The following is a 6,196-nucleotide window of genomic DNA, read 5'->3' on the forward strand; positions in this document are numbered from 1 at the left end:
CTGCTGGGAGGAGAGGAGGATATTTATTGTGATTATTGATTTGTTCATTGTGGTGGTTTCTAGCACAATATTGGGGAAAAAAAGAAAATAATAAATTTTTTTTCCTGGTGCTATTACCTGTTGTCTAGGACGTTTGTCTGTGGGGTTTGAGGAGTGACTGTGCCCTCTAGTGTCACAATATATATGTTAAACAAGTGTAACAGTAAAAGAAAACTGGGAACAACTACACAAAACACATTAATACTACACAAAAGGACCACTCAGAAAAAGTGTGAGCCACAAAGCCAGGCTGCCAGGTGGGTGGGTGCTAAACCCAAATTGCCACATCGAGTGTCACCCGGGCTAATCAAACAACCCCCATACAACATTTAAACTAAATATTTGGCCAGCTGAAAACCCAATAAAACTCTTAAAAGTTTAATTAACCCAGTAGCACTGCTAAGACAAACAATGAAACACAAACAGTAATCAAAGAAGTAAACCCCAAATAAACTGTAGAAAAACCATAATCTGTGCTCTCTGTCTTTCTCTATCAAGCTACTTTTGAGTCGGGTTCAAATACACAACGGGTTGCCCAACCAACATTTATTTGGTCTCAGATAAGGAACCACAGTTCAACTTGAAGAAAATGAAGACACATCAGTTGAAGTCAGACGTTTCCATTCACTTAGGTTGAATTCTTTAAAACTCACTTTACAAGCCCTCCACAAATTTTATACTAACAAACTATAAAGTTGGCATATGGTTTAAGACATAGACTTTGTGCAGGGCAAACGTAACTTTCTCCAAAAAGATTCACAGACCTTTCACTTTTTATTGACTATATCACAATTTTAGTGTGTAACACGTTTTTATACACTTTGTTAATATTTGGTAGCATTGCCTTTAAATTGTTTAACTTGAGCCAAACATTTTGGGTCATCTTCTACACCCTTCTTACAATAAGTTGCTGGAATGTTAGCCCATTCCCCCAGACAGAACTGGTGTAACTGGGACAGGTTCATAGACCTCCTTGCTTGCATACACTTTTTCAGTTCTGCCCACTAATGTTCAATCAGATTGAGGTCAGAGCTTTGTGATGGCCACTCCAATACTTGCTTCGACTTCCTCGCTTTAGCTCTTTGAGAAGCTGCTGCAGTACATCTCCAGAATTTTCCTTCCTCATGATACCATCTGAGGTCCCTCCTCTAGCTAAGCATCCCCAACAACATGATGCTCCCACCGCCATTCTAGATAGTTGGGATGGTGTTCTTTGGCCTCAGCCTTTCCCCTCCAAACATAACAATTATCATTATGGCCAAACAGTTTGATCTTGGATTCATGAGAGCAAGAGGACATTTCTCCAGAAGGTAAGATCTTTGTCCCCATGTGCCATTGCAAACACAGGCTGGCTTTTTGATGGCAGCTTTGGAGCAGTAATTTCTTCCTTGCTGAGCAGCCATTCAGGTTATGTTGATATCAGACTCGTTTACTGTGGATAGAGATACTTGTCTACCTGTCTCCTGTTGCAGTACAACTAGATTATCTTGACTAAAGAGTGAGACCCCTGTTTTGATAGAAGGCGCAATAAGAGTGTTTGGACAGTGCAGATCTACAGAAATGACATGTACAGCAGAAGACAATCATGTCAAGATTACGGAGAGAGGTTTACTCCTTTTTTTGATAGCACACACAAATAATTTGTAGAAATTAACCATTGAGAGAGAAAAACAAAAGGCAAAACATAAACAAATGTAGAATCAGAAACCGTAGTTCATCTGGTTGTGAGTTGCTGAAGGCTAAATACACACAATAAGATTGCCAGATCACTCCACTTAATCTACTTACTCCCTGGGCCGGTTCTAGACAGGCATATATGAGGGGGCAGACAGAAATGTGAAGGGGGCACATGGTGACGACGGAGGCGGGAAAGGGGTGGGGGTGCTCTGGATTACTGTTTTTGTCATGTCATTGGATTGCACTTTGTCAGGCCTCTACCCTAAGACCTGTCCAACTTGGGTGTCCCTCCTGAAGGCTAAGCTTCTGCTGGTGTAGCTCTTAGGGTCACTGAGGCACGCAACCCCCCTGACCACAATAAGGTGGCAATCCCTCAGGAGAAAAACTGAAAAATAAAACAACAAAAAGTAAAATAAAATATTCCTCATCAAATTATAACAACTAAAAACATGACATTTACCTTAATTGGATGGCCTATATCAAATATATTCGAACCCAACAATAACACTTCTCACTATTGCCAGTACTAACAAAACTAAAAAGGGTAGGCCAAGTTATAAAAAAAATCAATTCACCAAGTCTTGAAAAATAAAAAATAAAATAAAATATCCATCCAGATCTTTACAACCAACAACATAAAAATTATCTTAATTGGATGGCCTAATTCTCAAATAAATTTGCAAAATAAAGTAAGAATAAAATAAGACCTCTCAATATAGCCAATATTTACAAAACTAAAAAGGGTTGGCATAGTAATTAAAACAACAAATAAAAAAGTTGTAGAGTGAACTAAATAGGCTAAAAAATCTTTTTGCACACGGCTCACTCTGCATGGCATGCACAACCACTAGGTACAGTTGGTGGTTGTAGCAGTGGATGTATGGGACATATCTGTCAAGCCTCTTTTGGAGCAGAGCTTGTACCCCACCTCTAACCCCACTCATCACACTGGCTCAGTATACTGTCAGCATTGTGGTCAGCATCAGAAAGGTGTGACAGCATCTCAGAGGTGATGTACTCGGCATCAAGTTGTTGCAAGTTGAGCAACCCAACAAGATGCTCCTCTGACATGGAATTTCTGACAAACCGTATTATCACAGACACATTTTCCACACTGCACCTATCCCTGGTCCCATCATTTTTGAGGCAAAACCCTGCAGAATCAGCACTTTCATATTTTTTCCTGACCTTTCCAAGCACCATATCAGCCAGTGTTTGGATAATTTCATTTTGGATATCCTTAGATTTGTATTTTGCACTTTTTGGGATACCCTTAGCAATGCTTGCTAGCTTCTCATCCTTCTCTAAGGTATATTCCATCAGTTTTAGAAAAATACCTGAAGCAATGTCATCATCATTACCCGCTGCATCATGTCTCAAGATTTCTGCAGTCCCACGGAGCCCCAACTCATTTACACAGAGAAACCTTATAGCACTACCAATACTCTTGACATAATAATGTTTTTTTTCAGGTTGTGTTTTACCAACCAACATTGAATCCACAGTCCCCCCTGTGGCCTCTCTACTTTTATGCTCAGTCCAGATGGTTGAAGCATGCACATGGTTGTGGCTGGACACATGCTTCTGTAGCCCCTTGTCTCGATCAAGTGCTATTTCCAGTTGTTAAAACCAGTTAAGATAAAAACTACATCCCTATCATTAACAGTGCTGCCATATTTCTGACATGGGAAACAGAAGCATGCGTCCCGCACAACAGAGTACTCCAGCCATGGTCGTGTGTGGTACCAGGCAGGATTGAACGATCTTAATGTTGTACCACCAAATACACGTTTGGGGTAAATACCCAGTATTGGCTGGGATGGTGTATCGCCATTTAAGTCACTGGGTAGCTGAGCAGGTTGCTTTGGGGCAGCAATTGTTGGCAGAGGTACAGGAGAAGCAGTGCCTGTTGATACCACAGGAGTAGACATGCTAGTTGCTGTCCCTGATCATTGCTACTGCTATTGGTACAGCCAGGATCAGCGTCACACTTTTTAAAAGTTTGGGGAAAAGGATGCATCTCACAGCATTAACTTTCCCTTTGTGAACTGCTGGAAGCTGGGGAGGAAAGTAATTAAGCTTTACTAAAATCACTGTAATTTCATCAGTATATGAAACAAGAAAACTTGAGTGCAACGTTGAAAGCTGGGGCGGGGCTTTGTGTCGGGGTCTGACAGACAGACACTGGTCCTCCAGTTGGCACTATGCAGCAGACAGACTCACGGTGGTGCTTGTGGGATCAAGAAAGAAACACTTCTCTACTAGACTGAAACTGTGAGAAGAACAATGAACTAGTCCCCCATTGACTGCACAAATACAAATGTATTTTTTAGTTGTTAATTATTTCACGAGTCGCTATGATTTTGACAACAGAGATTGCTGCTTCCTCAAAGCCTGCCGCTGTTGCGCAGCCCTGCCTACTGAGAAACCTGACACCGGGACATTTGCATACTAACAGTGATTGGATGTTTAGCTGTGGGGGGAGGGTGAGTGGTAGATCGCTGCGGAGTGCTCTGTGAGCTGCAGACAAACAGAGCACGGAGAGAAAGAGCAAACAAGAGGTGAAGCCTATCATCTCATTTGTGCATTTTCCAGTGGATTTTTCAGCTACTGTAGTACATCTTGTCCATATTCAGTTTGTGGGTAATCTAATATTTTCTCTCTCAGCTTCTAAAAGTTTGAATTAAGGGGGCATTGCCCCCCTTTGCCCCAGCGTGGAGCCGGCCCGCTTACTCCAAAAAAAAAAAATGCAGTGCCACTGAGATACTTTGATTTCACACCAGACTGAATAATAGAACCTGAGGAGGTGTTAGTCACTTGAAACGCACACGTTCTAAGAGAAATGGAAAAGCAGATGTTACAGATTCAAGGAAACTGTACAATTATTAAGGAAAGACATGCTGTTGGAGTATGTCTAGTGGAGGTGTCAGACCCAGGTGACAACTTGGTCTTAAGAAAGAAGAAGCAAAAAACATAATGAATACCAACAGATGCAATCTAAGATATGCCATATGTGGATTAAAATGACATCAGTGGTATTGGTACAAACAGTTCTCCTTCAAAGAAACTAAGTGGTCGTCTTGACATCCCAACAACTGCCATCTTTACATTATTAAGAGAGTTTGTGAGGCTTGGGGGAATGTGTGTCATAAATGGTGGTGACAACTGTCCAGTCTGCCTTCCTGTTCACCCACTGCACAACAGAATTCCAGCATGATACCTGTACTTGCCAACTACAGAAATGTTCAGATAACTTGAACTTCCTGAGTCCGAGTTCAGGAAAGTCGCGGAGGACTTTGACTTGTGGTGCAGGGACAACAACCAGCAACTCAACATCAGCAAGACAAAAGAGCTGGTGACAATCTTTCAGCATGCCAAGAAGCCTCCGAGGCCAGTCAACCATCCAGGGGGAGGATGTGGAAATGGTGTAGAGCTACAAGTATCTGGGGGTTCACATAAACAACAAACTGGACTGGTCTGACAATGCAGTGGCACTGGACAAGAAGGAACAGAGAAGACTGGACTTGCTAAGGAGACTCAGATTTTTTGATGTGTGCAGCAAGCTGCTGGAAATGTTCTACCAGCCCATAGTAGCCAGTGTGGTTGTTCTACACTGTGGTCTTCTGGGGAAGAAACTTGAGCTCAAAAGAAGCACAATTCCTAAAAAAAAAACTTATCAGGAAAGCCTGCAATCATTGGACACACTGGAAGCCGCTGGGAAAAGGAGGATGGTGGCAAAATTGGACGCCATCATGAAAAATCCCATCCAGGAGGCGCTGCATTGGAACACTTTTAGTCACAGGCTCATTCAACCACAGTGTGCTCCTCTGGGGGTCTTTTCTGTCCACTGTGATCAGTCAGTTCAATGTTGCCACCCAATGTACTCATTAATCTTATTTTTATTTATATACTAGGGGGCTTCACCCGCTGCTCACTTTGCTCACCAACCCCCCAGCCTGCGCTACATGCCAGCCACTTTATGTCTCTGCCACCCGCGTATGTGGATTTCACTTTCAGCAAACAACAAATCTTTTAAATTTTGTGGACAGGCCTCTTCATTGAGAAGAAACACTACTTTTCCCTGAAGGCAACACGAATTAGACGATCTACAAGTCTCCGACTTAAACTTTTATTCCAACCAGTATATTCAATCTCTTTTCACTATTCTGTTATTTCACAGAGTAATAATTTCCATTTGTTTGCATTAATGCGACCTTTACTATAATTATTTTGAGACTTTCGAATTTTCGTACTTTCATTATCTCTAACCTGCTCTGCATGTGTATCGTGCCAACGTTTTTTCTACTCTTTGTCTTTTATTCCCGGCCCTGGGCGTGGTTAAATCTCTTGGCATTAAGTCTCGTCTCTCGGGACTTGAAAGTATCTCTCTGAAAAAAGTCAAGTCTCATCTCAGTATAAAAAGTCTTGTCTCGTCCCAGGAACTGTTTTTATATAATAGAGAGATTTCTTATCAATTGAT

The sequence above is a fragment of the Polypterus senegalus genome, chromosome 8 (assembly GCF_016835505.1).
Source record: "Polypterus senegalus isolate Bchr_013 chromosome 8, ASM1683550v1, whole genome shotgun sequence".
Taxonomy (NCBI): domain Eukaryota; kingdom Metazoa; phylum Chordata; class Cladistia; order Polypteriformes; family Polypteridae; genus Polypterus; species Polypterus senegalus.